Below are 11,857 nucleotides of genomic sequence, written 5' to 3'. Positions count from 1 at the left end.
CCAGGCACAGCCTGCAGACAGTCAGGGCTGGTGCTATCACATGCAAGGTAGTTAGTATACAATTAGTGTGGAGGTGTTAAAGCAGATTTTGCTGCTCTAACATTTCCACATATAGGCAAGCGCCTAACCTTGCCTAGTGATAGCACCGGCCCTGTCTGTAAGGTATCCAGCTGAGAAGTAATAACAGTAGATAGGTTTGGTCCGAGCCCGGAGGAGGGAGACCAATTGAACGAGAATGAATAAATGTGAAGCGAAGTGATCCTGCAACGGGTCAATCAAAATCCTTTGCAAAATAGAAAGTCTTTGGTTTTGATGAAATAGAGAAAGCTTGGAAAAGTAAAGAAAGTTGGTCCGAGCCCAGCAGAGGGAGATGAATTGAAAGCTTTGTGTTAAAGTGGGTCTGAGCCCAGCATAGGGGGACCCGGTGTGAATCAGAAATCACCCAAGAAGTTGTACCTGAGAATCCTGAGGAGAAAGGAACTTTTGGTGTTCGTCATGTTGCATCAGGCCCTCTGAAATGAGAGACTTTGAATGGCAAAGAGACTGGCACAGAGGTCCTTGATGTTATATTCTTGAACTGCATCCTCATGCGAGAGAAGCCAGAGACTATGCTAAGCTCAAGTGTGCCGCCCTGTCCCGTGCTGAAGTTTTCTCCCATCTTTAGATTTAGGATTAGATAGGCGTTTTTCAAACCCAGTTGAAGTTCAATAAACACTCTTGAACTGTGATCACTTGTGTCTGTTTTACTGTTTGATACCATGCCTTCCTTACAATAGGGAGAGGAATATCAAAGAGCAGACGGACCAGACAGGGCAAAGATATGAGTGTCTGGAAGACACAACCCTTGAATGGGGAAGTTGTTGAGTAGGGCACCAAGATTGTTCTTTGAGGGAGTCTAGATAGCTAAGTCTTCGGCCTATAAACCATCACAAGAAGTCAGACAGCTTGTACATAGTAGGGGTTACGGATCACTAGTACCAGCCGGGGGTTGAGGGACACCTGGGTTTGGGCGGGACTTACCCATACCTAGGTTATAGAGAAGAACAGCCCTTCCATCTGTTTTCCATCAAACTAAAAATAAAAAAGCCTTGAACTGTTTCTTGGAATTGGTGTATTTTTGTGGTACGATGTAATTTCATCGCTGGATGATTTTTCGCAGGGTTTTTTGCCGCAGAATTTTTTTGAAAACAAATCCTCTAATTTTTTGGGGGGGGGGGTAAAAAATTATATAAATTGGGTGTGGGTCTACGGGGATATAAAAATAATAAAAGGGGAAACCAAAAACCGCTCGATGGAAATGGACCATGTACGAAACAACTTGGGCACAAAGCATTGACTCGATTTCCGGGAGGGATCGGTTATTCTGTCGAGTAGTTAAAATATTTAACAATGCCCCCTTCTCCCAAAACTAAACCTATATTCCCCCATGGTGGTTTGCAGCAGAGAGGCTTTTTCAGTTCTTGTTTGATGTGAGAGATAAACAGAGTTATTTCCAAAATAATGGGGGTTAGCCAAAAATGAAAAGTGGAAAAAAATGCATTTGGGGGAGGAAAAAGAATGAAATGGAATCATGGTGGAGGTGGTGAGGTGGAAAGAGGACACCATGTGAAATTGGAGAGTTGGGGAGAGTGCCGGGAGGGGGGGGGGGGGAATGCTGGGGACCAAGTTCAGAGCTCAAATTTTTTTTCCTAACTATGGTTATTTTCGCAAAACCAGGGTTATAGTAGAAAAGGGAATCGGGAATGAAAGTGCATCACATGAATAACTAGTCAAGCCTGAGGGAGTAACTAACAACTTCTTCCAGACCACAGAAGCCGAAAAGAAGTCAACACTCCCACCTTGGGTAGGCACAGGTTCTGAGTGACAGGTAACCACAAAGCAGCTAATGGGGGAAGGAGGTTAGGGAGAAGTTGTGGATGTTTAGAGGGATTTTAAGAAAACTGGTAAGAGGGTTAGCGAACTTGATTGGATGGGTAAGGGGTTTGAGGGAAAAAAAACATACCATCAGTGGCACTCTGGATACCACATTGTCTCCTGACTAAACACGCCAGGTCAACTTCCTTGTTCCTCTGTGATCACTTGTAATTCTCACACTCCTGTTCCACCAGACCTAAGAACTCCTAAACTCTATCATTGCTCTACAGACATTGAAGCACATGTAGCATAGCAACATAATACACTGAGCATATTTAGCATGCATGTGCCGTTGCCACTTTGGTAACAAACTCATATAGCTAGCAGCACACAGCAAGAACAGACATTCAAACTTGCAGTGACACTGGTCTGACATATGCCAGCTGTTCAAATGACAACATAAATAGCCATATCCTTATCAATAGCAGATGTTTCCCTGTACACATTTCCTGTTCCTTCACAATTTTTCAAAGGGATTTTATATGCATGCAAAAATGCAAACAGTTCACTTATCTCATGCCTGTGGTGCCGTCTGAGGTCTCTCCAGGCTCTCCAGTACACGTGGCGAGAATGCCCATGGGTGGAGAGGGATGCTGCTACTCCATCACACGCCGCAATGGGGAGAGCGATGAAGAATGTCATCAGGGAAGAATTCCTGCTCTCTCCGACCTCAATGAGAACTTTGTCCTGTTCAACGCTCCTTCTCCAACACCCCATACGGTGCCCGCTTCCTCTCCTAGGCCTGTGCTTGCACACCAAACAATCCCCATCAAGCAACACGGGCTGAGGAGGAGCTAATAATCCTCCTGACCGTGCACTCAATGTGCATGGAAGTTCTTCATTGGCACTGTAGTTCCAAAGCATTCCGATGTCCCAACACACTGCAGTGCCAAGGCTTACTAGCCCGTGTGTGGTGACTCGGCTGCACATGCCCTCACAACATGTTTAAAAAAATAAATAAAAAAAGAGTAAAAAGAATGTGCTTAATACAAAAAAAAGTGCAATGTTACAGCTACAGTGAGGTGGGGGTAATGAGTGTGGCCGAAGACTATGGCAATTGGGTTTCTTTAAGGAACTGAATGATGCAATATGGAAAGAGGACAGGGCCAAAGGCAGCCGCGGCTAGTGGGCCCCAACGTAACCTATTGGGACAACATGTCACTGGACAACAGCGAAAGGCTGTCGCCACTGGCGATGGCCAAAAGCCATGGTGTTATGTGCCCAAAAGAAACCTAATGGTGTGGCCTCGGCTGCAGACCATGGCTTTTGAGCCCGTTTAGGAAACCTATTGGAGAAATATGTAAAGTGGTCAAAGGCCATGGCTAGTTGGACTAGAAGAAAGCTATTGGGGAAACATTGTAGAGAAGGAGCCAAGTACCCCCACCTCAATCACCTTGTCCATCTTGCCTATTTGTTGGGAACCAGAGAGTGAGACACGTGCGGTACCAGTGAAAATACTGATACCGAGGCGAATCCTGGAGGCAAGGTTCCCATTGAGAAAACCATGCCTGCACACGAGACAGTATGATGGTCATTTCAATGAAATCCCAGATGAAGCAGGACCAATGAATGTCGAAGACAAATGGTGATGTCATACAGAGTCGAGCTGACGTACATGGAAGAGTTGCAGGGACTAGAGAATGTAGATAGTCTATAAGGCATCAAGAAAGTATCGAAGATAAGTGGCATCTTGGGATCAAGATAAAGAAACATGCTACAGAAATTATTAAGATGTCAAGCTGTTTTACACGTGCACAGATGCAAAGAAATACAAGCAGACGAAATATTCTTGAGGCTAGCTAACTAGTGAATAGATTGCGGCATGCGCCAATATATATATATATATGGATAAAGAATGGATGTTTCCACTACGTGTTATAGCAGAGCTGGGTTAAACGAAGGCCTCGTTTCCAGTGTGTTGCAGTTAGAAAACAAGTGAATTACAAAGTGAATCTCTGAAAGGCGGGCCTGGATGAGCCAAGAAGCCAATGTCTTATCAGGCTGGAGTGAGCAGACATTGGATACAAATTGTGTGAAAGAACAGAGCTTCTGTTCAGGAGGCATGAAAAAAACAAGGAAGATGTCAGAGGATTATTAGAAAATAGTATTTTTAATACATGAGAGGCTCGATTTTGTGGTCTTCAGTCACGTGGAGGGATGAAGTTGGACGCACATGATGGTCACACACATGCATGAGGCAGAGCGTGCCTTCACTCCCCTGAATTCTCCAGAGCAAAGGACACTCCCAGGGACAAGTTCAAATCCCTAATTGACAGCAGACCACTGAGGTGATGATGGATGAATATGCTAATTGATGAGAAGCTATGGTTGAAGACTAGCTCACCAGCAGCTGGAAGCCCAGTCTGTGTGCTGCTAACACAGGTGGAAAGTATTGACAGAGGTTAGAGGGCCAACCAATGGTAGAGGACCGCATGATTAGGGGTCCTATAGTTTGTGGTGCCAATGAGACGTCATGTATTTATTGATGCTCATAGTGACCTGTTTTAGGGGAGGGCTTAGTTGCCCCACCTGATCTTAAGAAACAAATCACTTTCTTTCACTGCCATAGACAAGTACGGATTGTATACTTAGTTATTCCCTTAGACCCTATCACACTTGCCACTAGGTTTTTGTAGTTTGCCACATTGGATGACATTAGTAATATGTAGGTTGACGTCACCTATGATGATTTTTTTTGTTATAAAAGATGTCCGTTGTACTCCCTGTTTTATATAATTGATATTAAAACAGTTATCCTTTTGCCAACTACCTGAGTCATTTCAATTATTGATGTTTGAGTAACTTCTCCATCCGCATCTATCTCAAGGGTATTGCTGCCTCATCTTAAAGGGCTGAAAGACCCCAGTTCAACATGTAAAGGGGCCAGGGCCAATGGTCATGGGCAAAGGCCATAGCTAGTGAGCGCGAAAGAAAGGTTGTGTTTTAAAAGATACAGTGGGCATGACCAGGGCCAAAGTTAAGATCCATTCTAAACCTTCCAGCCATCACACCTTTTGTTTTGCTGTAGTCCCCCCGAGTGGGGGAGTATGCCCAGATGTGGGTACTGTGCCTGCTGTGCCTAGAGACCCAAGCTACTCCTCACTGAATAGGCCCAACAAGGCTGAAACATGTTTGGGGATGCTTGTGGTCTTGTGCGAAGGGATGTGACCAAGCAGTTTGGGCAGGAATTTCCCTTTAGGGGTTGGAACAAGCCTAATGTGCATATGGTATTTCTCCTTTTGTAATGACTTGGCAGGTGAAGAACGATGGTCTGGATGGTTGCCCAGAGCAATGCCGGAGGTTAAGATGCATTCTAAATCTTCCAGCCATCACACCTTTTGTTTTGCTATAGTCGCCGCAAGTGGGACGGGCATGCCCAGATGAGGGTCCTGTGACTGTGGGGCCTAGAGACCCAAGCTACTCCTCAGGGCTAAGGCCCAACATGGCCGAAATATGTTTGGGAGTGCTTGTGGACTCGTCCAGAAGGGATGTGACCAAGCAGTTTGGGCTGGGCTGCCGCTTTGGGGTGGGACGAAGCCTGATTCACATATGGTATTTCCCCTTTTGTAATGACTTGGCAGGCAACAAACAAGTAGGGTTGCCCAGAGCAATGCCAGAGGTTAAGATTAATTCTAAAACTTCCAGCCATCACACCTTTTGTTTTGCTATAGGCAACCCTGAATGGGATGGGTATGCCCAACCTGGGTCCTGTGCCTGCTGGGCTCATAGACCAAAGTTATTCCTCTCTGGTGAGGCCCAATAAGGGCGAAACATATTTGAGGATGCTTGTGGTCTTGTGCAGAAGCAATGTAACCAAGCATTTTGGGCTGGTCTGCCCCTCTAGAGGTTGGAACATGCCTGATTTGCATGGTCTTTGCCCTTTTGTAATGCTTAGCAGGTGAAGAACTATGGCCTGGAGGGTTGCCCCGAGTAATGCCAGAGGTTAGGATTCATGCTAAACCTTCCAGCCATCACACCTTTTGTTTTGCTGTAGTGGCCCCGAGTGGGACTGGTATGCCCATACGTGTGTCCTGTGCCTGCTGGCCCTAGACACCCAAGCTACTCCTCACCGATGGGGTCCAACAAGGCCGAAAGATGTTTGGGGATACTTGTGGTCTCGTGCCGAAGGGATGTGACCAAACAGTTTGGGATGGACTGCCCCTTTAGGGGTGGGACCAAGCCGGATATGCATATGGTTTTCCTCTTTTGTAAAGACTTGGCAGGCAAAGAACGACAGTCTGGAGGGATGCCCAGAGCAATGCCAGAGGTTAAGATTCATTCTAAACCTTCCAGCTATCACACCTTTTGTTTTGCTATAATCACCCAGAGTGGGACAGGTATTCCCAGATGTGGTCCTGTGCCTGCTGGGCCTTTAGATCCAAGCTACACCTTTTGTTTTGCTATAGTGGGCCTGAAAGGCAAGTAGAGTGGCCACGCCCAAAGGCTGTGGCCACATAGTAGGTCTAAAGGAAACAAATTGGGGGGAACATGTACAGTGAACATGGCCAAAGGCCATGGCAGCCATGGCTAGAGGCCTGTAAAAAAACGATGGTATAACAAAACACTTGAAATTCATTGAAAAAACCTTAAATAAGTGAAGTTAAGTTGTGCAGATTTAACACAACAAAACCCTTGAATTCAGCGAAGAAGGAAAAATCAGATATAGGCTTGGTCCCACACCCTGAGCCTAACGCAGCTTCGACCGTACTCAAGAAAGACATCCAATCAGAGCCCTTACTCAATTACCACTTGAAGGGTCTCACCCTCAGTGAAAAGCCAACCCATGGGGAGATGGAACATAGTAATATACTATAAATGCAGTCAGCGGCATTTGCTGAGTGTGGATTGCATGAGCCGGAGGCTTGCATTTGGGGAAAGTGGAGACCGGATAAGGCTGGAGAGAAAAGAAATGGCCCTCGATGATTTACACTTCAATATTAATGAGATGATACTAGCTTCCTTCATTTGTTGCAAAAGAAGAGAACCGTTCTTGGTAGTGCGTGAGACACAGGTTTGAAAATGAACTTTTGCCCAGTAAGTCTTTGCACTATGTGCGGCCCAGGTGGTCTTAGTGAGACCAAAGTCATAATTGAAAGTGTCTGCCCTCCCTGATAGGCTGAACTAGCATAAGCTAGGCACGGAGTGCCAGATCTGGAGGTATTACGCAGGGTGGAAAGATCCCCAAGACAGGGTGTCCTGCTATCACTTGGGAAGGCCGAGCAAAGACTGTCCAGGGCTTGGAAGGTACTGGAAAGCCAGGCCCTCCAAAGACGCAGGGAGAGCTACTAGGACGCCCATTGTAAGCTAACAAAATGTATCTTACTGAATTTTCTGTGTAAGGCTCATTGCCTATGAAGTTCCCAAACTGAGAATTTCCCTGCCAATTTGTATGGAAATACACTTTATCTGTACCTTTTCTGCATGGTTCCCCCATTGGACTATTTGCTGGTGGGCTGGGGGAGTCATCGGTGAACATTCACGGATGAGAATAAAAGGTTTCAATGGAAAATGTTTTTTTTTTCATTTTCCTATGTAAAGTGTCCTGCAAACATAATTATAGAGCCACACTGGCAATTCTATACTATATAAAACACAAATCTTTAGCGGGGAATTGTTATGCTGTAACAAATTTCCACTTTGGGAAACTTAGGCAAGCTACAAAAATGATTGTACTTCTTAGTATCCTTTCTCTCTTGCTGTGTGGATCAGTTTCACATTGAAATGCTGTTCGTTAAATGCAAAGCACTATTCCACCTGGGTTGGAGGTGCTTGCCTGGGACATTAATACGTACATTCTTTGACAGTGGTCATCCCATTTGGCAACCAGCCATTGTCCGAGTATCTTGGGGGGATAGGTCAGGGTGCAATGCCAAGCGGAGCAACACAGGTTCGATCCCCGGGTCTGCGCTGTATTAAGCGCGTTATAAATAACCACTATTATAATAGAATGCCAGGTACGCCTGCTCCTCGCACACTGCAGGCATGCAGCTTCTTTTCAGTCTTTTTGCCTTTGACTCCGTTTTCAAGAAAACTGGAAGGTCAGCAGTTTCTTTGCCATGAAATTTAGGTAAAACCTTTGGTGAGAAACATTAATGAGTGCTAAAAATAACTGACCTTCTGTATCAACACTAAAACGTAATCCACTGATAATGCCTGGATCTATGTGAAGACTGCGAAAAAAATCACGCACACCAAAATATCAAATTCTTTTTTCCCCCACATATGTCACTGCAATTCTATGTGGGGGTGACCTCCTGCACCCCTTATAGTCCCCTCACATCTTTTATTACCCTAACACACACCCCTTATATTATTGCGGTGAAATGTGCAGTGCCAAATTCAGCATTTTTGTGTTCGGATCTTCATGTTCGGTACTTTGGTATGATACCATAATGCATGTAACTCACGTAAACTTAGAACTGGAGAAACAGCAATTCAGAATAGGTGCGGTTGAATGCTTTCCTATTCCTCCATTTGTAACACTCAAGTGCATTGATCTTCCATTTGGTACACCTGTTGCTCCCTTACACGTTCCACCATTGCTCATTCGACACTTGCATTGTCCCTCTATTACTATTAACTTTTGCTTTGTCTGCAATCTAAGAAATACGGCATATGCAACTAAGTACATTTCAGAATTGTTTAACTGACCAATGTGTTATTTCCTAAACCGCATGGCCGTTCACTCAAGGGCGAGGATAGACACGGCCGAGCTGCAGCAATCAGTGATTTAGCAGAAAAGAACAGTTTTAAGTAGATGGCGAAAGTGCAGATGGTTCTCAGTAAATTTAAGTTTAAGTGGAAGGCTATTCCAAAGTTTACCAGCTGCCACAGAGAAGGCCCGACCACCAACTCTCTGAAGGCAGAACATAGGGACCAAGACCAGGTGCTTGCTTCCAAAGCGAAGGCTCCGACAAGGAATAGAAAGTTGGAGCTCATCTCTGAGGAACTCAGCCCCAACCTGATAGTAGGCCTGGTGAACCAAACAGAGAGACTTGAAAGCAATGCGCCGTTTCACCAGAAGCCAGTGCAGATGACGCAGAACCGGACTGATGTAGGAGCCATATGGTGGTGTAGTGGCAACCCGAGCAGCTACGTTCTGCAATAGTTGTAACCGATGGATAAGACCCCCTGGCTGAGCCAGGTAGAGAGAGTTACAGTAGTCAAGCCAACTGGAGACAAGAGAAGTCACGACTAAAGGGCAAAGTGAATATGGAAGAAAAGGTAGAATCTTGCAGAGAACCCTCAAGAAATTCCCCGTCTGGCATACTGCACTAACCTGCGAACCCATAGACAAGGATGCAGGCAGATAAACCCCTAGGGTTTTCACCACTGTCACCGGAATAGGGAACACACTCAGTGAAGGAGGCCAGAATGAAGGAGACCAGGAATCTGGTACAAGGGGGTTCCCAACAACCAGGACCTCCGTCTTGTCCCCATAAAGTTTGAGTCAGCTGGAGCCCATGCAGTCTCCCACGGCCAACAGGCAGTCACGTAGTCGGGACGACACCCCCTTTAAGAATGTTCATACATCTTTGAGGTAGGGTAAAAGGTGCCAAGCCTCTGGGCTCATAGTTCTGGAATTGTGGCGAGTCATTGCACCCCTGATTACCTGTGATGCGTCTTTGACATAGATGAAATACTTGTCTTGCCCAATCAGTATCATGTTAAGTAATTTGGTGGGGCATGTGCATGGCTGCCAACAGCCCACCAAGCAAAGGCCTTAAAAAGGGCTCACGGATGTTACCAGCCATGTGCGCCACCTCACTGCAGTATTTAATGACATTAGAAAAATAACAAGTAGTGTACTCCAGCCTTGCGCCGTATACTTCAAAAGTATTCCAATACTCTTATATTCATTAAAAGGTTTATTTAATCCATGTTTTTTGCCCAACAGTGTTTACACGTGTTTCGCCCATCTGGCTTTTTTCAAAACTGGGCTATATGTGTTTGCAAATTATTCTTTTTTAACATAAATCATATAACAAACAATATACATGAAAATATATCAACATTAAGCAATTAACACATTATTGTACCATTTATGCAAAAATTAATGAATGAGTACATGTATCACTAATTCATCAGTTAATACATTAGTGCAATGTTAAGACAGCGATTGAGGATTGGTAGAAGGCAGAATTAATTAGGGAAATGAGAGAAAATAACATACCATATTAAATAATAGCATCCTCAGATAATGCAAGCTACCTCCACACGAGTATTTCAAATGCTTAAACATATAGACTCCATGTATCCATCACACATATAGAGTTATCAACTAGATACTCCTAACTTTCACATAGACTCCCGGTATTTCAATTACCAAAACACGTAGGGTCACTATATCCATCCCCCATGTTTACGTATCAAATAAATGTTCGCAACAGTATTGTGAACAAGCAAAATGTTATTCTAATGAGTAATTGTGCAATTGTTCCTTATTTGTAGCATGTTGTATTCTGCCCACCTCCTATGAAAACCATACTTCCACTGATATTAAGGGCAGACTCTAACTCACGCTCTGTTACTTGACATTTCGTGTGATTAGCACTGGAATGTTGCCTGCTGAGCTAATTGACTGTTGCAAAGGATAAAACTTCCTTGGATAAAAGGGGGTGCACAGACGTCCAACAATTCATGAACCGGAAGTTTAGACCGTGGCAAGATGGCTCCATGGAGATCCGAGAGGTGCTTGGGAGTGAGGGACGTCGTGCTGTCCATGGTGGGGTCTATGAGGAGAATGGTGGCATCCCATTCTGCAGCAGGCGAGTATGGACGGTGATCCGATTGGGTGCAGGGACAGACAGGTTGGTCTTAGCGGAGTGAGGACAGCCAGATGGGGCAAACACTGGAGAGCCCAACATGCTGGGCAGCCTGACATCATGGTGTGCAGCCTCAGACTCTCGCCAAATGTGTCATTCACTGTTTAATTCTGCATGGCTTTGGAGGGAGTGGATTGCCTAAGCCCCTTTTTAACATTTAACCCATATATATATATATATATATATATATACACATATATATATATATATTTCTGAGGCTTGTGGAATCTGCTTAGATCACATGCTGTGCATAGGCCGACATCTAGTGGAAGCTGCGGAGTATTACAGTTTGTTTTTCGAAAGTCGAAAATGGGCGTCGACACAGGCGTGCCAGTAATACTATCCCTAGTGTGACGTCCACTGTACCCAAGATCCCTCACGCGTGTAGGATCCTCAGATTGTTTTTTTCCGCCATACTGGTCGGAAGCATCTTGCGGAGTTCCCTGGCCTTAGCCATACTTTTGCTGTTATTATAATTTTAATTCTTATTCATTCCCTTCCCCACCCCAACGTCGACCCTCAACCTCGACGACGGCTGGAGAAGTCATCGACCGTCGACTGCTGCACGACGGATCTGGGCCTCGGTAGGCCGCTGGCCTCGGCCCGGGCCTAGTAGGCCGCTGGCCTCGGCCCTTACAAGTAGGGAGAGTGGGGGGTGGTACATACTCTTCACTCTTGATATATAGTTACATTTATATATATTCCTACACTTAGCAGCCCGCTGCCTTAAGGTGCGTATGGAGGGTACCCCTTTTCAATTCTGCCCCAAGTGCAATCGCAAATACCCTTGGGTCGACAGGCACGCCACGTGCAATCTCTGCTTGCCGAGGGATCACCCCGAAGCGAACTGCAGAGCGTGTAGTAGGTTTAAACCTAAGACACTTAAGGACCGTTCGACAAAGCGTTGGGCCCACCACGCCAGGCAGGAGGCCATGGCAGCGGAGGGCGCCTTCAGCGATGGCAGCGACGCCGTACTTTCGGACGGCGAGGGCATTACGGCGTCGAAAGACAGCCGACGAGCGCAGGTCCCCGACCTCGGAAGGTCGTCCGGCAAGGCGGCTATGGGGAAGACCCCCGGCGACGCAAGCGCTACACACCTAACACACACTAAACACACT

The sequence above is a fragment of the Ambystoma mexicanum genome, chromosome 3p, assembly GCF_040938575.1.
Source record: "Ambystoma mexicanum isolate Mex_15411 chromosome 3p, UKY_AmexF1_1, whole genome shotgun sequence".
Classification (NCBI taxonomy): Eukaryota; Metazoa; Chordata; class Amphibia; order Caudata; family Ambystomatidae; genus Ambystoma; species Ambystoma mexicanum.
This window is presented reverse-complemented; position numbering follows the sequence as displayed.